Raw genomic sequence first — 24,701 nt, 5'->3', positions numbered from 1 at the left:
AATGTCCTTGGTATAACAAGTAGGTTTCAGGAAATCCCAGACCAGCAATGTTGTTGATGGCTGTGTGCATGAATAGATGGACAGACATATTCTCATTTTTCAGTACTTCTCTGAAATATTTCAATTAATAAGAACCACAACATATTACAATCTCATCTATAGGAGATGTTCCAAAGGAATATGTTGATATAGTCTTTCCTAAAAAATACACATTTGTTGAAGAACAATGAGAAACTGCACTTCTATGACTGACTGCCTGTAGTCCTGCAATGGCCTGCTGTCTTTCCATTCTTAGTCAGAATCCATATGCAGCTACAAGGGAAAATGTTCAGGAATCGTGTATTTAAGTGTTACCTAAACAATGCTGCCTGTTCTGCATTGTTTATAACCAAATCACCACCAGCCATGTAGCTCAAGCTTTAACCAGTGTGATTCATGCATAGAGTTAAGTAGAAAGAGAGCAAAAGATGGTGTGCTCTTTGGCAAGAAAATATTTTGGTACAATCTCTGGGTTAGCCCACCAAGTAACATGCATGAAAAGGACTTCTTACCAACATCAGCTGATTAGAATAAACAGTTTTACATTGCCAAACAAAGCTTTAGTATGTCATACATTCATACCATCTCATTTGGGATACATATATATAACCATGGAGGAAACCTTCCAGATTCACCTACTTCCATCTGGCCCAAAGAGCTGAAGAATGACTCCTCAGGAGTGCTGGCCACAGTGAAAGCACTACAGCATGTTCTTGACACAGTTTACTGCTTGCCTAAAGCTGTCAAACTAGATTCATAGTCTCCACCCTTATCTTCAAGGCCCATGACATCCCAGAGGTACCATTCAGACACCAGGTACTCAGTATTCTTAACATAATACATATAAAAAATGCATGTGTGCTTATAAACAAAATTCAAAACAAACCTCTGTTCACCGTCTGATTACGGGAGAAGGTTGGCGAATGTAGTCAATTTATGTAATGCTGTCTTTTAGGCAGCCAGACGGTGTCTTGGACACTGTAAAGCCTATGTAAAACAAATTGCATTTGTTATAAGACTAGCTTCACAAGCACTTGGAAAGTATATAGTCCCTTAAGGTTTCCTTACAAACATGTTAATAGCAGGGCATCTTGTCATATTCCTATGCTCTCTTCTTGCAAGCACTGTGTTGTAATTTTTGGAAAAAAAACCCAGAGGAAATAAACCCAAGATGAAAATTTGACTATTGCTGATGGTAGAATACAACTGTAATTTACTAAGATGCTTTAGAAATGTGAAAGAGGAAATTCTATAGTAAAATAATTAATATACTAACTATTAAGGGAAACATGGAGTAACTAATGAGTCAGCAAAGAGTTTCCATCATGGAAAAGGACAATAAAGGATAATAATGACTGCATCTGTTCTACAGGAAAGATGTTGTAAACTAACCTGCTGAAGATTAAGTCCCTAAATTTGTTTTGTTTGTTTGTTTTCATACAGAGTGTGATTTATAGGAAGTCATGTATTCAGTACTGCTTCATAAAAATCCCCTGCAATGCAACACTTTTATTTTAAAGCATGACTTGTGCTAGATATATAAAATAACATTAAAGAAGATAGTATATTATTTCTTAATCAAAACTTTAACTGGTCTAATGCAGTTATATTTACTTAGAAAATGGGCTCTCTACAACTCAGCACCTAGAATGTCCTCTAGAGAAAGATTAGAAATGGAAATGCAATTCAAAGCTCTTGAAATACAAAAGCATCCATGATTAATAAAAACAAAAAGCATGTGACAAATGGGTTGTTAGAATCTCCTCTCCTAGGTGAATCATTAACTAATAGGCTGGATTCCTTGTACAGTTAACAGAGGAACGTACTGCTCCTGCAGACTAGGAAAATATATTATCCCTCTGTAGGTCATTTGAAGCATCTATTCTGTTGACGCATAGACCGTAGATGCTCAATGGGCAGCATCCTCATCTCTAAGGCTCCAGCACTTACGTTCCAGTGAGGCAATAAGAAAGTTAAGTAGCTAAATTAGGTCTGACTAGATTCTACCATCAGGTGGTGGAGAAAAAGTAGTTTGCACTGACAGCAGCTACGGCCTCCAGAAAGAGTTTGACTTGCATAGGCGTTTCATGCCTTAAGTGTATGCCATTCTAGAAACCTGAACTAAGATCTGCTGGAAGATATGGTTAGGAAAACAAAAGAAACACTACGATTTATTATGATAGCAGCATCATACTTCAGGATGTGGGTGTAAATCCAGTCCTCAATGACATCACTATCTGATGCAATAGTAGCTGGAACCCAGAGGGATTCTTACCATCAATTCTCTGGTCTTATGCATTTGAATAAAAGATGCAAGAAAGTACGGAGGAAAGATTTAAGCTCGTAATTATCAAAATCTGTATCAATGGGCTGTGGTGGAATGCTAGCACTACTCACAGACAGCAATGCAAATGTAGCGTCAAATTTCTAACTGAAAATACAGTAAAATATACATTTAACTAACACGCTTAAAGTGATTTATCATGAACTTCAGTAGAACTACGTCTTAAGATACTGTGATATCTCAAATGAGAAACAAGTGACAGAAAATATGTGACACAAATGCCACAACGATATGATTACATATAAAATATGAATTAGTGGTATTCTGACTGAAGATCCCCTCTAAAATTAAAACAGCAACAGATTTTCTTCAGTTGTATTTCTGTTATCCTGAACAGATTTCCGTTTCAGAGATAGACAGTTCCGCTGGCTCTGCGATCTGTGTGCTGAACATCTCACACAGCCAAGTGCCACAAAGCCATAAATACTATGTTAATCAGGGAGATGAAACATGGTTTGGTCCAGGTGCACTTCACAAAGAGGAAATGAGTACTTATCCACAGGAATCCTGGCATTCAAGTTATAGGACAAGGACAGTGTAGGCATGCATGATAGAGCAAGACAACCATGCCAGCCCAAATAACCCTTGGTGTTTTGTTCTTACAGCCAGGCAGACCCTGTACCCACTGCCCTGCCAGCACATGTGGTACTGCCTTAGAGGAATAATCATAGGTTTCTGCACTGCTCAGTAGCCATAGCTTGGTCACCGAGTTTTATTTGTTTGTTTGTCTCTCCTTTCCTTTCTTGATGCAGAAATATCTACTGCGTTTGCAGACGTATTGCCTTGTAACTTGACAGCGTATCAGCAGTCACAGTATAACTGACAATCTGCCCCGAGGTGTGTCAGTTCAGTCATTCTTGTAGTCTAAGGGTCTCTATTAGCACCAGCACAAGACGATGATTAGGATAACAAAGCCCAACACTCTAAAAGCAAATCTCTCTTGTGCTGCCAAAGGTAACAGGTATCGAATTATTATGCATGATTTTTGCCATCCTGATGCTTTCCCGCTGTAAATAATTATAACTCCTGTTCACTTATTCATATCTTTGAAAAATTCTCTGGTTTATTTATTATCTTTGAATTTATTTGCATGCACTGCGCCCTCTCTTCGACACAAATGCTAATAACGATTCAGTTTATCATCTGCAATAATGATCATATTTTCATTCTCCTATCTTTACTGTAGAGTCTGCTTTGTCTGCTAGATTATAAATATAATTCTCCTCTAGGTTCACTAGTATGAATCTATGGTACGATGAAAATAATGTTTATGAAAATGTAATTTACATTCTTTGTGTTAGCGAAAGTCTGTCGCTCTAAGTTTTATGCATTTTAGGGGACTTATTAGACACGAGGAATGTTATCTGTGACTGAGAACTCCCAACAGATGAGGTGTGAAAGACTGCTTTGTATCATTTGCAGAATGCTGATGCCTGGGACCGCTGTCTCTTTGCTGCTGCATCTAACATTTAAATTACAGAGAAGGAAGAAAGGAAGCAACGGTTGGTATGGAGGAACAGGACCAGGCGATGACAGATCTATTACGATAATGTCAGAGATTTAGATTGACTGTAATCTTTTAAAATAGCTGTTCTACGGAAAAGTAGTAGGCATTAATGTACTATCTTTATCTGCTACGTACAATGAGATTGGCAACACATTTACTGTGTTGAACAGCAATGCTCCCTTCAACCAAAGGAGTACCTATCTCCATTTCAGTTAGATTTGCCAACCTATTTTGACTTTATTGCTTCTGTGGTGAACTGGTTATACAAACAGCAGAAATGATGAAATTGAGCTGAAAATTCCTCTTCTTTCCCTAATAATTGTATAGTTCTGTGAAACAACATAAAGGATTGGAAGGCGCTCCTCTCTCTGGCCTTGAACAGGCAGTAAGTGCTGGGAAGCTTGTTACCAGGCTTTGTCATTCTCTGGCCTGTGGGAATGTGTCTTCTTTACCGTACCTCCCGAAGAAAACCTAGATGGGCTTTGGCTATTCAGGCCAAATATGGTGGGTGTGATGGTTGGAAATTTCAATTGACGTTTAAAATGCCAAAGTATAAAGGTTTCCCATAGATAATATCTTCCTAAAGCTGGAATTATAAAAACAGTGCCTCCAAATAGCAAAAAAGAAACATTTATTCTTTACCTATAATATTTTATAAGCGGGGAAAAGGGTGAAGAACTTTATTTTCCAGGTATAAAATTATAGCTGTTTTTAAAAAAAACTGTTTGTATTTTTCTGAAATGAGACAAAGGAAACTGAAGAATAAAAAAAAGAAATATAAAGCTAACAGGTCATTGCCACAGTCAGAGGAGTTGCTAGAGCGGTGTACAAAGAAGTATAAATATATGACCTACATGTTATCTTGGAACTTATAATGTGCCTACACTCACTCACATGCACAGGAATATTCAATACCTGTATGCAGGCTTTCAGAATTACCATTGGCCAGAATTCCCAAGCTTGCTTTGAGAAATACAGCCACTAATACTGGCTACAATAAGCAAGGTGTCACCATTAGCTTTGATGGAAATGGCAGCAGTTCCCACTTCTATGATAGGTTTCCCATACATTTAAAGGGTCTCTATTTCTTCCCTTTCCTGTCCTAACACACTTCCCTCACATTTCCCTCCAAACAGGATCCTATCTCCTTCTCCCCACTTATCTCGGTGCTTTTGCTACCCAGGTCACTTTGCACCACTCTCCTCAACCCTGAAACTGGTGCAAGTATAGGTAGCAAGGAAAATGAGCTAACAGGAATGTATGAGATGGTATAAAGGAAAACATGGATGATACAGTTTCTGAGCATTCAATAACACCAGCTCTGAGTCCCTTTCACTCTTCATCAGGATGAAAATAATCAGTTTGCAAGAGGCTATGTTAACCATTCCTAATTCCCACCACCTGAAGGACATATTCTGCAGGATACAAAGCGTCGTATGCCTCTGGAAAGAATGGGACAGTTAATTTCACAAATCAGAGCAAGTGCCTACTCAAACATCTACCTGTCCTGAAATAGAGACATTTCGAAAACCTAACAGATAATAATGATAATAATAACATTTTTAAAAAATATACATTTGAAACAGTGAAATCTATTTGTTCTGCAAGGGGCAGCAGTCAGCACTGAAAGCCTTGGTTCAATCTATCTCCAGGCAACACTGAGGGAGTGCAACAGTCCCGAGATGTTACTCTGTAAAATGAACAGAAAAAAAAGCACATGAAGGATGCTTTTACTCCAATTTATGACCAATACCTAGCCCCGGAAGCCTTGATTGAAGCTAAATTCCACCTAAAACTTAGTACCTCTTTTTAGCTCTAGGCTTTCATAAGCTGTCAATCAGTAGGAAATGCTAGGCTAAGATGGTTAAGTGAAATTTTAACCTGAGGGAAAATTGGCTGAAGTATTTTCCATAGATTTGTTTGGCCATCCACTCTGCCACAGAGGACTTTCACAGCGTTTGCAGTACACAATAGAACCAGAGGTAAATGAACAGGAAGGTGGGTAGCAAAACTGTACCTAAAGAACACATTTCAAGACAGTATTTACAGTACATGAATGAATACTTCTTTTCTGAGTTGTCATTTCTATCATTATTCCTTTGCAAATCACTCACAATCTGCCTCAAGAGGATGCTTTAAGTACTACTACATTGTGGATTGAAGGATTATACCTCCAAAAGGAATACAAAAGAGGTGCTTATCTAATGCATTCTAGCGTAAGAGGCTTTTGGACACCAGTGGGCCGCCCAGAACACTTCAGAAAGATGCCATAACTGTCAGACAAGCATTAGTCAAGTATTCTGTAATGATAAGTTAGTCTTGATGTTTCAAGTTGCACAAAGATTTGAAAAAATCCCTGTGTTAAAACCAGAATTTTCTTTCTTCCTTTTAGGTATAAGAATATTTTATAGCTGCAGAGATCAGTCTCCCTGGATTGTGAGGCAGCATCACATGTGCTTCTGCTTATTCTCATGAAGAACTAACTTAGCAAATATTTGCCATCCTTTTTGAGGGCTATGGATTACCATCCCCTGTTTTCTGGTGAGTTTGTCACCAGACAAACTCAATTGATCTCAATTGATCAATTACTGGATCAATTACTGGAATACAGTTACATTTCAGTGGGGTTTCAAATACAATAATTTTTAGTGTGAAATAGCAAACTTGATGATGAGTAACTTTTTCTTCAAAAAAGGTTTAATTATTTAGTCTCCCTATTCTCTTTCATTGATCCATATTCCTTTTATTGGCTACTGTGACAATGAAGAAATTCAGAATAGGATGTGAATAAAAGCTGTGTGTTCCCTGAGGTATATAACTTTTCTTTAAGTTTTCTTTGAAGTAGGTTTCAAGCAGCAGCAGGAGTTTGCTGAACTACTTAAGCCAATTGTAGAAGTATTTTATTAATAACTCTGGGCAATATCTGCTAAATTGACATGGAATTGTTTGTCCTTCTTCTAGAGTTGTTTTGAACTGCTGATGTTGATCTCTACATTATTTCCCATAAACTAGGCAAAGTGATAGATAAGTTATTGCTGGAGCTTGTGCTGGTAAAAAATTAGGCTAAGGTTGGCTGGGCTAATTCCTCATGGTCAGAACGGCCTCCATTTTCAGATGTTCACTTCCCAACTCCAGATCCAGCCTTTCTTCAGTGTGTGTGCTGTGAGCATTTTAGAAACCTGAGACAATCTATTATGACACCAAGCTGAGTGGTTCTGCTGCAACACCAGAAGGACAGGATGTCATCCAGAGGGACCTGGACAGACTGGAGAAGTGGGGCTGTGTGAACCTCATGAGGTTCAACAAGGCCACCTGTGTTGGAGCAATCTCTGTTTTCAGTACACGATGGGAGATGATGTCATTGAGGGCAGCCCTGCAGAGAAGGACTTGGGGGTGCTTGTCGATGAGAAGCTCGACATGAGCCAGCAATGTGTGCTTACAGCCCAGAAGGTCAACCGTATCCTGGGCTGCATCCAAAGAAGTGTGGCCAGCAGGTGGAGGGAGGTGATTCTGCTCCTCTATTCCTCTCTTGTGAGACCTCATCTGGAATACTGTGTCAAATTCTGGAATCCTCAATATAAGAAGGATACGGAGCTGTTGGAACGGGTCCAGAGGAGGGCTACAGTGATGATCAGAGGACTGGAGCACCTCTGCTATGAGGACAGGCTGAAAGAGTTGGACTTGTTCAGCCTGGAGAAGAGAGGGCTTTGAGGAGATCTTATAGTGACCTTCCAGTACCTTTGAAGTGCCTGGTCTGGTAGGGGATGTCCTTGCCCACGGCAGGGGTGTTAGAACAAGGTGATTTTTAAAGTCCCTTCCAACCCAAACTATTCCACGATTCTGTTAGGTTGTAATGTAGGAGTTTCTCTCTCCCAGCGTACACAGAGTGCCAAGTCTTATATCCTGCGTGATTAAATACATTGATGTCTTCTCTGGTCTAGTTAGTGAAAAATGAGTCCTGGGCACTATTCAGTGAAGCAAACAAAAACCAAGTAACATCTTGTTAAATGGAAGTAACAACTTTCAGTTTTTGTCATTCTGTACTGCATATCAGGTCTTTTAAGATTTCTACCCATTATACTGCCAGGAGCAATAACACCTGGAAGATCCTGCTAAACATGATGTCTGAACCATTTACATTTATCGGCATCAGAGATTTAAGCCCTTCCAGTTTTATTCCTGCCCTTTCTACTTCTGAGAAGGACATGTCATGTTTCATGTAATTCCACCTGTAGGCAGTGTTCAAACTGAGATCTTAAACCCTACGTACAACGATAGGATGAGATAAGAGCTTTCTTCTTTTTACAGTTTTACTTTTCATGGCTAAAGTGTACTAACAGATGGGACCTTGTGGTCAGGTACAGCTGAAAAGAAGAGGATTTCATTTCACATAGCACTGGTTGTGTTCAGTTTATCTCAAGGCGCTTTTGGAGACCTTCATGCTTCTGGACAGTGCAATACCGTATTTGAAGGTAAATATGGCAGCTTATTAACAGCTGGTAATTACTATTAGTTTAGTCTTAGAATTGTCCTGATTATGCTTAGGGCTGAATGCATTGCTTTCTAAAGCACATTCAGAGCTCTAAAGCAGGTGAATCTCCTTGTTTGCAAGTAGTTCCTTTGCCTTTTTGAGCTCAGGGTCTGTAAATTGCACTTACCAAAGGACAGTGCAGGGAGGAGTGATAGATGTTAGCTCATACCTAAATGGGAGTCCAAGAAGTGGAATACAAAGAAAATTCCATATATTTCATCGTGTCCTCTTGTGGCATTATTTTGCCAGTCCAAGAAAGTGAAATAATCCTTAAATGTTCAATTTCTCTGCTTAACATGTCATTCACAGGTTTTAAATGATGCCCTACTTCACAACAAGTTGCAAAGGGAATTTTCCTGAAAGGTTCTATCTCTATCAGGAATTTATAGAAAATAATTAGATTCTTGAATGTTTCAACTCCCCTTTGACTCACAACTTGGCATTCATAAGAAAAGCTAATGCAGACTGGTTTACACACTATTCCTCTAGGAGACATTGCTTGTCAAACCTGAAAAATTTCATTTGAGAGGTTGTTTCTTGATGAATTCGGCCTTTTGACAAAATCTATTTCGTCAAAACTTCCTGTTTGGACATTTTCACATGCAATATTTTTATTTTTCTGTTTCAACTTACTTTTTCTCTCAAATATGCAAGTTTCTGTGGAACAGAAAATATTTTTCAAAAGCTCTAGTAAAATGAATTATTTATATATTATAAAAAATAAATGCAACGAATGACGCATACTGGGGGGGGTAGGCTGCTAGGATTACACCATTTTTTTGGTTTTTTTCATTATTTTTCTGAGCTGGAAAGTCTATCTTCCCACCTCTGCTTATTTGAAAATGAACTCATATAAACAAATACACAGAGAACATCTCAGTAACTGGAATTTGCAAACAGTTTACAAGGCCAGAAATGTTATTCGTAAAGCATTAAAAGTGCCACCTAGGTCCTACTACACTGCTTTCACTTCATGTGTCAGACAGTTTTTAAGATCATGACAGATTATTCCGTAGGAGTAGTATATAATAATGCTTATTAAAAGTGTGCCCTTGTCATCAGACCAAATTCTAATGCTATATTTAAAGCAACCAGCCTCTTTTGTTAGGTGACAGTGAGCTAGACAATTTCCTACAGTCTCCACTGGAATCTTTTAATGAAGACTATTGATGTGCCTGATGGATCTACAGAAGAGTATTTTTCCCTCCAAGATAATAGATGTCTGCTGTGTCCTTGAAGTATTTTGCACCTAGAGCTATAACACAGTGTCAGGTTTTTGCCATTTACTCCTATTTCACAGTCTGGAAGTAGCACTGAAGAACTGGATTTACCACAGAGATGAAAGCTGACTTAAGCATGTCACAATGCTCTTGTGTGGACAAGTACTCTTCTTGCTGTCAACTCTCAACAAAAACACTTTCTAAGTGGAAGATACCGTCTAAGTGGCATTCTTTATTCTCTTAAAACCACTTAAAAATTAAGTCAGATAAAGGATTGTAAAAAAAATAAAATTCTACTCTTAGGAAGAAATGGCCTCAGCTGAGACAACCTCTCAGGATTTAGTTCCCCAAAGCCCAACCTTAATTTCTTCAGGAAGATTGTTTATATGTTTCTTAAAATGCTTGCTGACAAAACAAAAATTAGTCTGAATGCAGACTAATTAAAGTTGTTTTGCATTCCATCTTTTAAAGAAATGTCTAACCAGACATTCTAAAGCAACACTTAAACTCTAAAAGCAGCAAATACTATGCGATCATTTCAGGCTACAAAGATATCTGGATGTCTAAGTATAGGGCTCTTAACTGTTCACAAATTTCAGTAGTTCTTGCTGTTTCTAAACTGTGTAAGGGCAGAGAGAAAGTTTGGTACAGAAGTATCTAATCTCCGTCCGAATCCCTGGAGGGACAGATGCTTGCTGTAGGCAGTCTGAAAATGGCTCAGTTTTCCTTTCTGACGCTTCTTCTCTTGTGCTACATCTGTCAAACAGAAGGGTCAGAAAGCTCAGCTCATGAAGACTGTGGTGGGATAGCGGAAGAAACCACTGCCCTAAGCTGCTGGTGATTGCTCCTCAGGCAAAGGTTTGTACTGAAGTAGACTAAGCTCTTGGGACCGTCACCTCCACCTGCAGGATAATAAGCAATGATTGAGAACTCTCCATTATGGACATCTGAATCAAGATATAAGCACCTATATAGATGAGAGCCTGGAGGAATATTTTTTTACTGATTATCTGAATTATACAAACTGTTGCAACAACAGGATTCTTTGATCAACGGTGAAGCTCAGTACTAGAGACGCCTTTGTGCTTTAGCTTCAGTAGTGCTCAGGGCCTGTAATTTGCAGTTCTATGCCATTTAACCTAAAGTAATGTAGCAGTTGTTTTCCAGAGTCTCCATGGCAGTTTTACCTTGTTTTTTCATGCTGTAATTCAGGTGCTATTGCCCTCACCACTGTGTACCTGCCAGCCCCTGATGCTGGTGTTATGACGGGTTCTCATGGGAGGTGACTGTTGGTAGCATAAGAACCACTTTACTTCCCTTCATTTCTTGTTTTGCAGATTCTAGTTTATCAAAACAAAACAAAACAAAACAAACAACAAACAAACCAAAGAGAAAAACAGCACAGTAGATAATATTCAGTTCTATGCTTGACAAATATTATCCAGGGCTACACGTACAGAGTCATAACAGCCAATCAATGTGCAACATCTGTGCCTGATTAGCATGCTCCAAACAGTGCTAGTGGCTTCACAAGCAGAAACAGAGAAAAGGAAGCTTGACTGGTTCCTGATTAAAAGTACAAAATTCTCAAGGGGAAGCATGGTGAAAGAATTCATCACTGTCATCATCATCACCATCATCAACTTTGTTGCTGCTTCTTGTTGCACTGGAGAGAGCCCCCACTGGAGGACACTCATCCTTGACAGACATCGCTATTCCTCCTGCCTGACCTCTGGAGAGCTTCCCCTTTCCTATTCCCTTTTCCATTCTTTTTCTCACTCCCTTTCCTGTTCCCTTCTCTCTCACTCTTACTCTGTCTCCTTTATTTTCTATAAATGTAACTTTCAGTATAGGAGTCAATGCATGTCGTCTGCTATGAACCCTGCTCGTACATCTTCATGCCTGTGGACCTGTCGTGCCCTCTTTTGTGCAACAAACCACCATGTTAACATATTAGCACAATATCAGGGTATATCTGCTTAAAGCTGGTGGCTAAAAATTCACAAACTTCTACCTCACTTAAAACCCACCATGACTTATCAGTGTTAGAGCAAGAATATGGAAGATTTTACTACGCCACAGACAATAGTGATTTCTAGTCTGTAAATCAAAACTACCCTGTGAGCACCAAATTCACCTAATGCATTAAGATATATGGTTAAAGTGCAGTGCTTGATCATTTATAAGCTGTATCTAACAAGAATTTTATTAAAATATCTCTGGTATGTCCTTGCTATTTTTACCCTACTTTCAGCTATATCTCTTTTGTTAATTCAACAAATTCCCAAGATGCTTTTAAAAATAATTGGAATGATTAACCTCTAGCTTCTCAAGGTTACGAAGTCTTTTATTATACAAACCTTAATACTTGGTATTCAATGTGAACTCTGATCAAAACCAACTGCTTAAGAATGTATTTTACAGTTTCTGTAACTCAAGTTTCATGGGCTCATAAAACTTGCAACTGTTTTAAAATAGGAATTATGAGGAACAGTATTAAGAAGTAATGATGTTTTTTATGCAAACGTTTTGCTGTGTTTTATGCAGCTTTGGCTGCATTTCACTCTTGAATCAAGTGATAATGATTAGAAAAGTATCTATACAATCTTGTTCCAGCTGTAGTGTGCATTACAATAATACATTACTTAGGTATTTGCTCCAGAATTTTTACTGATTACTTATTACATTGAGACATGACACAACCAAAATTCTAAATACAGAACCCTTAGTGTCTCTCACCTTCTTATTGAAACACCTTTCTCAGGTACTTGTCCCAGATCACCACAGGATTGAACTTGCTATTTGGGAAATGTATGATGTTAGACTTGATCTCTGTTGTCCTTCTTTTTCAGATGATGAAGGAAGATGTTAGGAATGGAGATAAATAGTTTCCAGTCCTGCTACTAGAGAGTTTTAGCAGTTTTTCATCACTCTAAAAACCTTTTTGAAATAGAGGAATGGGGCATTACTACCACAGCAGAACTGAAAGTCCACATTAAATTTCGAAGTTATTTGAAGTTCTTTACTTGTTCTCTCCTGTCTTTCTCTAGATGTTATCATTAGTCATTTACACCTCTAACTAGCAGAATACTAGTACAGGAAAATAATACCCATTTGGTTCTTCATAGCCATTTCTTATACCAGCAATCTCAAACAATCTAGCTCCATTCTCAACTGTTCTGTTGCCACTTTGGTGTTTAAAAAGTGGGAGGCACTTTGATGAAGCTCTAGGAAAGTGTCTTTAGTTTCTTCAATAATAGACTGTTTCTAGTCCTGTGAAATGTATATTCTAAAAGTAAGAAATATGGTAGACAGAAAGAAGGCCCTCATTTGCTTTACTTCTCTTTTATTGCCTTCTCTTTTCATCCTGGGGAAGGCTTGCAACATTTAACTGGCCCACTACACTACAACAGTGGACAGAATGACATATTTCCTTTATCTTAACAAATCCAGAGACATAGCTGTCACTTCACATGGCAGCTAATTGTCTGAGGCACTTGATGCTTTGCTGATAGTCTGGACGGAATCCTCTTTGGCAGTTCCAAACTGAGTCGTATATTCTGTACAGGATATCGTTGTTCCACTTAACTTAATGTTGACCGTTAGAAAAGAGCATTTCTGAATGATCATAAGTGTATTGTGAATTAGTAAATATATCATCTACAGTAACACAGCAAGGATCGGCACTGGATCTTTCACGTTTGACTTTTATCTTCTTGGTATCTGTTTCACACTGCTGTGTTTCTATTAATCTCAGCAAGGTACAGTGTCAGTGAAAGGTAAGCGATGCTCTGTGTGTGTATCTATGCTACCTACCATCTAGAAGAGGCAGCTGGGTGCCATTTGGGGTACGCCTCACATCCCTGGCTCATGAGGGAGCATGGATGCTTAGTTCACTGGTGACAATTTCATGTTGATGCCTAAATTCAGATGTCTTAAACTGAAGTTGGTTTCACACTTTATTTCTTATGGTGCTATGGGGCAACAAATCACCTGACAACAGTGGACAGCAAATCAATTAAATTGCTTTACTGTTTCATCCAATTTCTTTCTTTCTCAGCTCTTATTTTATGCTGAGATTGGAACTTCTGTGGAGTAGGAACCATTTCGATTTTGTAAATGAACACTACTGATACCAAGTCCCTGGCTAGGGCTCTTAAGTGCAATAATAATTTAATAATATTCTCTATTTTTCCATGGTGTTAAAAAGTACAACGAAACAGTAGTCTTCAGTCAACTCAACATAATGACTAGAACAGAGGCTAGGATGCCTGGATGAATAAAAATTCTGAGTTGTTCTCATGCTTTTTATGCACTCTCGTGAATTTTCCAGCGAAGTATACAGTTATGGAAATAGAAGCAGATATCACTAACTGTAAGTAAATCACAGAAAGTATTCAGAGAAAATATTTCCAATCCCAGTTTATGGAGGAGGAAAGTAAAGCATGCAGAACTGAGAGTTTTGTGCAAAATCACCGATGGAGCCTATAGCAAATCTGAGAACTGAGTCAAAGCTTCTTTCTCGTAGTAACTTTAAGGTTTGTTTCTCTATTTAGATTCAGTGTTTGTCCATTTGCTGGTGGACATATTGAGCACACAGCCTCAGATAACCAAGAAAGCAAACCAGCAAAGAAGTAACATTTTCAATCAAAAAAAAGGGAAGAAATTAATGTCTTTATGGGTCCCCTTTCAAATTACTCATCTCTCCATAACCACAACTGCAGATATCACTCCCTGTAAAAAGCTGAGCAACAACCCAGAAAATTTGTTCATTTGTACCACAAATCTCACATATAGATGAAAGGAATAGAAATTGCTAAAACAAAGCAACAACGTTTAGTCAGAAAAAAATGGTAAAAGAACTAATAAAGTTCAACACACAATTCTTTGAGTGCCTAGCAAAGAGAACTGTGTATTAAACGTAGCATGCAAATTAAAAATCTTTTGGAGCCTGTTGATCTTATATCATTCCCACTTGCACAATAAGAACAATGATTTCTAAGATCATATTCTGGTCATGATTTTTATAACCAGAAAATGCAGTTCTGAATTAAGAATTAAGACTTAGTGATTCTAAAATTAGTAGGACTCTCAAAAGAAGATAGACTCCACATATCCCAAGACATAGAGTTTTGTTCTGAAATTCTTACAACTGGCTCATAACAAGTTTTAAAGTTTCAGTATATTTTGAAAAAAGGTTACAAATCAGTATTAGAGAACTGAGGTGCTGAAGAACTGATTATATTGATAATAAACCATGATTCACCATGCTTAGTGATAAAAATTGCTTGGAATTTTTAGTGTGAATTTCTCATTGTTTTCTATCATTACAGCTTTCCATTCTTTTGATATCAGAGACTTCAGTTTTACAAATTAATGTAGACAGCTATGGAATTTGATTAGAAAAAAATTAAGCTCCTTCATGGATAATCAACAGTTCAAACATGCTAGGAGTCAGGTTTCCCCAATATCAGATAATTCTTATAGATTTTTTGTTTTTTCCAATTTATTTTTTTAATATGGTCCATGAAATTTTGAAACTGAATCAAGATATAGCTTTCCAGGTATGTTCTAAGTTACTATATCGATCTACTTCTTAGAGAAAAGAACTTAAAAAAAATACTTTTTTCCAACAAATACTGTGATTTCTACTACCTAAAAAGATGAATTAACACAACCTCTCCCAAACTAAGGATTGCCATTTACTTATTCAAAGTATTCAGCTTGTGGGTCACCAAAACCAACACAGTTCTAGCTCATTTTGTGAATTAAAAAAGATTAAATAACTACAAAACCGTACTTCTGTATAGAATTCTTATAATATTGTGGCTTTAACTTTGTATCCTTTTCCTTTTTGCAGTTTCTGAATCAGTTGTACATCAAAAAGGGGAATCCTGAAATGATGCATCAGCAATGAGTTTTCAAACTTCAGGTCACATCCCTAACAACTCCCCAGGAAAACAAGAAAAAAATCTGTGAAAGCAAATTCTCCTCTCTCAGTATAACCACTTTAGCCTTCTTATTTTGTTCTTTGTTGTGTCCTGGAATAAACAAATGGTCTACTGCATCAAAATCTTGCAGCCTGATGACCCAATTTTTGGCTCCCATATAATTGCTGAGTTTCCCTATTTTCGCCATTTCTGAGTTTGATCTGATCTCTAGTCGGAATGATACACATTTCAACTTTAAATCCTATAAAAAATGCAACCTTAGAGATTTGAAGTTCTCATTCAGTCCAGTCTCTAGGAACAATGGAATTTCTGGACTTTGGATTGGGTGGAATTTACTCTAGTGTTTAGTGAGTTGTAAACACTACAGATTGTGTCATATACTCCACTGTTACGTTAGTTCTTAGACAGACAAGACAACAGGATTTAATTTCTTTCCAATGTGTCATACAGAAAACAAAGTCAACTGTTTAAAACAAGAATTAGGGAACATTAATTCCAAGAATGAAACACGACTAGGGATTGTTAATCAGTGTTTTTTATAACCCCATTTCATGATACTTTCAACAGTCCATTGGGAATGTTCTCCACGTGTTAGCATTAATAACCATGATATGCTTTAGCAGAAAGAAAATAATAATAAAAAAATCGCTTGGCCCATGGTACTGCAATAACATGTTCTTACAATGTCATAGAGGGTAGACATGTTTAAACAGTGTTATCTTGCATTAGTGTGAGTAGGGGACACGCGGGTATGAGTAATGCTGAGAAAGTCAGACTTCAGGCTCCTGAATCTGCTCTGAAAGTCTGCTTCCAAATGTGGTTGGGCTCAACTTCCATTTTTTAAAATGAATAGTTACAGTCTGAGTTACCCCAGGACATTTCTCACAGGCACCTTCTGAGCATGAGTCGGTTCTTCTTATTTTTTTTTTATTATTATTTTCTAGTGAGTATGAGAGTCTCTTGTCTTTACTCAAATTACCTCCTCAGTTTGAATTTTCCATCACTAGAGCTCACTTATAGTTATGAATATGGACTCAGAAGATCAACAAAAAATCCCATGACTTTTATTCACTGAATTTAGTGGAATAAAAGATTTGGCCCAAAACTTTAATTCTAGTTCTCTTTTTACAGCTTACCAGACAACCTTTTCCCTGAAGGAGTCCACAAGGTTTTGTTTCCCCAGGTGCTTATCGAGGTATTTTCTGACGTCTATAAACCCTCAGTACCTCTAGTCACAATGCTCAGTGCCTCTAGTCACTGTACTTAGTCCAGTGTCCCCTCTTGTGTGTCCTCTTTGCCCTATCTATTTCAATTTTAATTACATAAGATACAAAGGAAGTGAACAGATAAATTATGTGAAAGCCATGCCACAAGAAGCTTGTTATGAGGATCTTTTTGAAAGATTCCATTTTCCTGCAGGCTTCTACAGTTAGGTTTGAATATCACAGTCCTTGGAAATAAGGACAATACTGTCCCAGCTCTCAGAATAAATGAAAATTACCGTCTGACAAATATTTTTAATTCGAAGGGGATTACAAGAAAAGCTGTTATGTGAAATAGGGTTTGGTTTTCTGTTCTCTATCCTTATGTTGTGCCTTCCTGAACAAGCTGCACCCACTAACCATGTGAATCATATAATTACAGTTAGCCCTCCCAACAGACCTATCAGAAATGAAGGTTTATATGAACAGTGTGTGATAACCATTTATTATTTTTCTCCAGCTGACTTAGCTGTGAATTTTTATGGCAAGTATTTAAATAAGTGTTCCACTTGGTGGAGACAACTGGCTGAAAAAAACCCAAAAAATGGAGGAAGCTCAGAGGGATTTATTAGAACAAAAATTTTAACCATTGTACTGCAAACACATCAGTTTTTTATACTCTTGTACAGCATTTTCCCTTTAATCAATATCAGGCTGTACAAACAGTAACATAGACAGGATTTGATAGCTGATTTGAGGCAACGATACAATGCGTATGCCTAATAAACACATTAAGAAAACATAAAATTAACAGTCAATATTTCCTTCCTTCTGTGGGGCTGGGATTCGTGTCTTCCCCTTTGTCTGTATTCTTTAGGTTAAAAGGCCTCTGAGGAAAAGATTTTTTTTTTCCACTGTATCTTTGAAATAATAGCACAGCCAATCACATCTTCAGTTCCCTTTGGGACCTCTGTGTGTTCTTTATAATTTTAGAGTTGGTTTGAAATATTGGTATTGATTCTTTTTCCATGTTTTTCTTTTTATAAACTTGAGATTTTATGCACTTTTTTATAGTAGTCTGTAAAGGTTACAGTTTTAACAGTAATTATTTTATTTTACATTTTATTTGTGTTAAAGGAAAGTATTTATAAATTTTGTTTCCCAGTACAAATTCTAAGGAAAGAAGTGAGACTAAATAAAGTCAATTGCTGACCTCATTATCGCAGAATCACAGAATCACAGAATCACAGAATCACAAGGTTGGAAAGGACCCATTGGATCATCGAGTCCAACCATTCCTAACACTCCCTAAACCATGTCCCTAAGCACTTCATCCACCCGTTCCTTAAACACCTCCAGGGAAGGCGACTCGACCACCTCCCTGGGCAGCCTGTTCCAGTACCCAATGACTCTTTCTGTGAAGAATTTTTTTCTGATATCCAACCTGAATCTCCCCTGACGGAGCTTCAGGCCATTCCCCCTTGTCCTGTCCCCTGTCACTTGGGAGAAGAGGCCAGCTCCCTCCTCTCCACAACCTCCTTTCAGGTAGTTGTAGAGAGTAATAAGGTCTCCCCTCAGCCTCCTCTTCTCCAGGCTAAACAACCCCAGCTCTCTCAGCCGCTCCTCATAAGGCTTGTTCTCCAGCCCCCTCACCAGCTTTGTTGCTCTTCTCTGGACACGCTCCAGAGCCTCAACATCCTTCTTGTGGTGAGGGGTCCAGAACTGAACACAGTACTCGAGGTGCGGTCTCACCAGTGCTGAGTACAGAGGGAGAATAACCTCCCTGGACCTGCTGGTGACCCCATTTCTGATACAAGCCAAGATGCTGTTGGCCTTCTTGGCCACCTGGGCATACTGCTGGCTCATGTTCAGTCAGCTGTCAACCAGCACCCCCAGGTCCTTCTCTTCCATGCAGCTCTCCAGCCATTCTTCCCCCAGTCTGTAGCGCTGCATAGGGTTGTTGTGCCCCAAGTGCAGGACCCGGCATTTGGCCTTGTTAAACCTCATCCCATTGGTCTCGGCCCAGCAGTCCAGCCTGTTCAGATCCCTTTGCAGAGCCTCCCTACCCTCCAGCAGGTCGACACTTCCTCCCAGCTTAGTGTCATCTGCAAACTTGCTGAGGGTGCACTCAATGCCTTCATCCAGGTCATTGATAAAGACATTGAACAGGGCTGGACCCAGTACTGAGCCCTGAGGAACTCCACTTGTGACTGGCCTCCAGCTGGAGTTAACTCCATTGACCACCACTCTCTGGGCCCGGCCATCCAACCAGTTTTCAACCCAGGAGAGTGTGCGCCTGTCCAGGCCAGAGGCTGACAGTTTCTGAAGTAGAATGCTGTGAGAAACTGTGTCAAAGGTGTTACTGAAGTCCAAGAAGACTACATCCACAGCCTTTCCCCCATCCAGTAGTCGAGTGATTTTGTCATAGGACTGGGAAGTATAGCCTTTCCCACTGTAGGGAAAGATCGTGTTCGTGACCACCTGAACCTGAACATATATATGTCTGTGAGACCTTATGAGATGCATCCCAGGTCCTCAGGGAATTGGCTGATGTGATTGCCAAGCCACTCTCCATGATATTCGAAAAGTCATGGCACTCAGGAGAAGTCCCTGGTGACTGGAAGAAAGGTAATGTGTTCATTTTTAAAAAGGTTAGAAAAGATGACCCTGGGAACTACTGACCTGTCAGCCTCACCTCTGTGCCTGAGAAGATCGTGGAACAGATCCTCCTAGAAGCTATGCTAAAGCACATGGAGGACGGGGAGGTGATTAGTCAGCAATTCTGCACACGACACCATGCTGAATGGTGCGGTTATCACAGCAGAAGAATGGGATGTCATTAAGAGGGACCTGAGAAGCTGGAGAAGTGGTCCTGTGTCAGCCTTATGAGGTTCAACAAGGCCAAGTGCAAGGTCCTGCACCTGGGTCAGGACAATTTGTGATTTCAATGAAGGATGGGGGATGATGTCATTGAGAGCAGCCTTGCAGAGAAAGACTTGAGGGTGATGATTGATAAGAAGCTCAACACGAGCCAGCAATGTATGCTCGCAGCCAAGAAGGCCAACCATATCGTGGGCTGCATCAAAAGAAGTGTGGACAGCAGGTCAAGGAAAGTGATTCTGCCCTTCTGTTCTGCTCTTGTGAGATCTCACCTGGAGTGTTGTTTCCAGTTCTGGAACCTGTAACATAAGAAGAATATGGAACTTCTGGAACAGGTCCAGAAGAGGACCACGAAGATGATCAGAGGGCTGGAGCACCCTTGCTATGAGGATAGGCTGAGAGAACTGGGATTGTTCAGCCTGGAGAAGAGAAGGCTCCGAGGAGACCTTTTAGCAACCTTCCAGTACCTGAAGGGGGCCTAAAGAAAGCTCAGGAGGGACTTTTTACAAAGACATGTGGTGATAGGATGAGGGGAATGGCTTTAAATTGGAAGGGGGGAGATTCCGGTTAGACATAAGCAAGCAATTCTTCATGATGAGGGTGATGAGGCACTGGCACAGGTTGCCCAGGGAAGTTGTGGATGCTCCATCCCTGGCAGTGTTCAAGGGCAGGTTGGGTGGAGCGTTGAGCAGCCTGGTCTAGTGGGAGGTGTCCCTGCCCATGGCAGGACAGTTGGAAACAGATCCCCTCCAACTCAACCCATTCTATGATTCTATGTAACTGAAGTTGAAATTGAAGCTATTAGAACTCCTCTAGTATGAAACAAAAAAAAATAGTCATAAAAATATGTTTGTTCTCAAAAACTAATAACTTTTTAAAGAATCATCTTTCTCCTTCATCCCATGTTCTGCCATCTTTAATAGGGATCAACAAGGATTTCTTTTGTCTGCAGATTGAAAGACTGTGATTTTTTTAATTTTAATTCAGAGACAGAAACAAAAAATTCAAAATTTTATGTGACACTATTTCAGAAAATCTTTTGGGACTAGTCAAAATAATCATGCTTTGATTTTGCTCCCCTAAGACATTTTTAAATGAAAAAATCAAATACTTCTCTAAATACAAAAGAATGGATCTATTGAGCACTTCTGAAAGGGTGTGATTCTCAAAATTAATTCCACCAGCTCACAGACACAGAAATTGCTGGACTGGTGCACATTTGTGCCCACAGGAGGGAGCAGTACATATAAGGATAGTTTTCATCAACTTAATTCTCCTATAGTTTCATCTGCATTCAGCTGGGCAGTTTCTGAGAATAGATTTAACTTTGAATTCATGTTTAAGCATCCATATGAAGCAAATATTTTACTTACCCTCTTTTGACCTCAGGAATACAGAAATATGTGCTTCGATGCTTCTCTGAATAGGGATACACTTAAATTCCTCAATAGGATGTTGCAGAGCTGAGATTTCAAGCTTTTAATGAGGGATATATGGATATAAGACGAAAGAGCCTCAACCATCATCAAAAGCTCAGACTTTTCATTTCATTGCTAACACATGAAAAAACATGCTTTAGAAAGATCTATATCGGGCTAACTACTTCAATGGTGAGATGATATTGATGTAGCACTATCTAATCTCATCAGTTGCAGAAGGCCTGAATTGATTTATAATACACTTCATGGATTATTTTACAAACCATCAGCTCTCTGACAGGGATTTAAAATCTGTGTCAGTTCCAAAAGAAAAAAAAAAAAAAAAAGGAAGGAAAAGATTAAAAAAGAAAAAGATGGATTCACTAACGTTTAAAAAAGAATAGGTCATATGTTTAGCAACAGATATTTCCTTAGAAAATCCTTATGATCAACTTAGTCATAGCTGAGTTTCTTTTTTGTTTTCCTATGAAAGCCTTTGTTTATGAAAAAGGACATAAGATTTATTTAAAAGAAGGAACATGTATCCATCAAATTAGACAGTATGTCAGTAATTTCACACGCTGCTGTTACTCCTGCACTCTTCTATAGGAATCCAATACTCATGATTTAAACTGATACAATACATGGACCTCATAGTCCTCCTCAGATGGACCTCTAATTCAATCTGGAATAGCCAGTTTCATGTTCTTGTTGGATGAGACACAAAGGACAAGAGACAGGTGACGTGTTTTATTAACAAGCCTGTTCTTTAATCTTATTTTCATGCTTAAGCCATTTTGAAAGTTGCTGTTGTGTTTGTGTTTCGTTGTTGTTTTTAAATGAAAACCTTATGTACCTTATGTATTCCTTATGTACACACAAAAACAAACTGCAACAGTTAGGTGAAGGCTCTGCCAAGGTGCTCTTTCTACCTGTCTGTCCTGCACTGTCAGTGAGCCACATCTTGCCAGTGTGACTTAACCAACCTGGAGGGTTGGTAAGAGAGGCTGAAAGGCTGTCTGTACAGAAGAAAAGCTTCAGCACAAAGATGTTTCCCATATTGCCAGTAGGTTGGGAAGGTAACTGGTTTAGCTACTGGAAGTTTCTTTTGACGCTAAGAGGACTGATGGATGTGGAGAGTCTATCAAAAACTGAAAATGCTGTGATAATATTTCTGCTAACATCTTACACGAACAGGCAGGCACTGCAACGGTTAGACATGTTCACTTATAAAGACCTGGTGAAATGCTGAAAAAAAAAGTACTAGACACAGACAAGAAAATTTTTATGACACTTTTGCAAAAAATATTGAGTGATCAAAAATATCGATCCTATCCTGAAATAAGTAGTTTTAAATGAGCATCTTTACATGAAGAAACTCTAGAATAAAGGCTCTGTGTTCTCAGTTTCTTGTTTAACTGGTAAGTCTTATAGAGACTATAGAGATTATTGAAAACTCCATCAAATACTATTGTTTTTTTCCTGGCTTCTTGTGTTGTCTGAAGGTCATCTGCCTCTTTCTGCTCTTTTTCACTTCCTCTCCATTCAGTTTCTTCGGGTGCACACTATGTCACAAACATGCCTACAGGATCACAAAATCAGTGTACTGAACCAGCCAGTCCTATTTCCAGTTTTTAACCGAAGCTGAGCAGTACAAGAAGATTCAGATGAAGCTTTAAACAACCTGTGTTGTAGAAGATAGGATATTCTGGCCCATATTTCTGCCACCCTTGAATACCTCTTCATTGTTTTAAACACTGAATAGCAAGATTTAACAGATTTTTTTTTTCTGATTATTCTTATTATTCAAGTCCCCCAACTCTGTTTAAAACTTGTAAAATTCTTTGCCTCAACAGCTTATTTTGATAATGACTGTATAGTCTGTGCCCATGAGAAAAAGATTTCCTATACTCATTTTGAATTTGCCTTGGATGATATTTATTTCTTCATCATGTCTATTCTTATGAGTTTTTTTACAGTCAGTGTCTGATCCCTTCCATCAGCAAAGACCAGAAAGCAATAAGAATGTCGGTAAATAAAGACAGAGCTGAATAGTTCAGTATCTGTCTCTAGCAGTTGACAACACAGAAGAATGTGAGATACTTATGCAACATTTACAAGTCTGCAGAGATCTTCACCACATGACAGTCTCTTTTCTGTTTTGTCTGCTTTGAGTTTTGGTTTGGTTTGTTTATTTTCGGTTGGTTGGCTTTTATTTTTTTTTTCCTGGGGACTTTGTCCCATGTGTTTCATGCATTTATTTTTAACTCATACGGATTTTTATCATGCACAATGTTATGAGTTTCACAAGTTATGTGAAGTACAACATTATTTTGATTTTCCAGACCTAACACCTCCTAGCTCTGTCTAAACCCTTTTTGTATTGGAAGAGACAGTAAATAATGATTCCCTTCTGGCCTGCCTCTTGACTCTCATAATTTTATAGATTTCTGGCATACCTCCCTCAGTGCCATGTCAAGATTTGTGCAAACCTGTAAGGAGGAAACACTCTTGCCAGACAGTTAAACACAGCATCCTAGACTATCCAAGCTCCTACCCGGGATGGCACAAAGCCATGTGAAAACCAAGAGAAGAACAGATATATTAGTATGTGCTTCCCTTGTCCCAATTAGCTTTGCCAAGGCCCAGAAAATATTTGCTTCTTAAGAGAACTGTGCATTGCACTCAAAGGTATATAAAATATCTTCCCACAGATGCAAAATCCAAATTCAGAAGAGCAACAAAGCTGGTGAAGGGGCTGGAGAACAAGTCTTACGAGGAGTGGCTGAGGGAACTGGGGTTGTTTAGCCTGGAGAAGAGGAGGCTGAGGGGAGACCTTATTGCTCTCTACAACTACCTGAAGGGAGGTTGTAGAGAGGAGGGAGCTGGGCTCTTCTCCCAAGTGACAGGGGACAGGACAAGGGGGAATGGCCTCAAGCTGCACCAGAGGAGGTTCGGGCTAAATATCAGGAAAAAAATTCTTCACAGAAAGGGTCATTGGGCACTGGCAGAGGCTGCCCAGGGAGGTGGTCGAGTCACCTTCCCTGGAGGTATTTAAAAGACAGGTAGAGGAGGTGCTCAGGGACATGGTTTAGTGACAGATAGGAATGGTTGGACTCAATGATCTAAGAGGTCTTTTCCAACCTAGTGATTCTATGATTCTATGATTTTAAGGCAACCTTTCTGAGGAAAGGGCAAGCCATGCAATCATCTTTCATAGCATTATTTTAGATGAACTGTTTCTAAACAAAGAGAAAAAATTATTTGTCTGGGCATTTTTTAACCACCAAGTTGCCTCTAGGTACTGAAAAAGATTTGTGAAGGCACATGACAACTGTTTTCCTTCTACTAGATCAACAAATATCATTACCTTTCTCTAAAGATGCCAAGAACCTCACAGCCAGTGGAAAAGAAAAATTAAGACTGCTTTTTTTCTGCTCTGGACACTATGACTTTCTGAACAAAATTGCTGGCCAGAAAAATGAGTTGTATTCCTGACTCACTATTAGTCAGCACTGGGTTACCTTCTGTTTCTCTTTTCAAGTGTGTACACCCTCTCTAATAGGCAATCTCTTCCTTCATGTATTTCTTATACTTTACTTCAGTTAC

The sequence above is a fragment of the Cuculus canorus genome, chromosome 1, assembly GCF_017976375.1.
Source record: "Cuculus canorus isolate bCucCan1 chromosome 1, bCucCan1.pri, whole genome shotgun sequence".
In the NCBI taxonomy this organism is placed as follows: Eukaryota; Metazoa; Chordata; class Aves; order Cuculiformes; family Cuculidae; genus Cuculus; species Cuculus canorus.
This window is presented reverse-complemented; position numbering follows the sequence as displayed.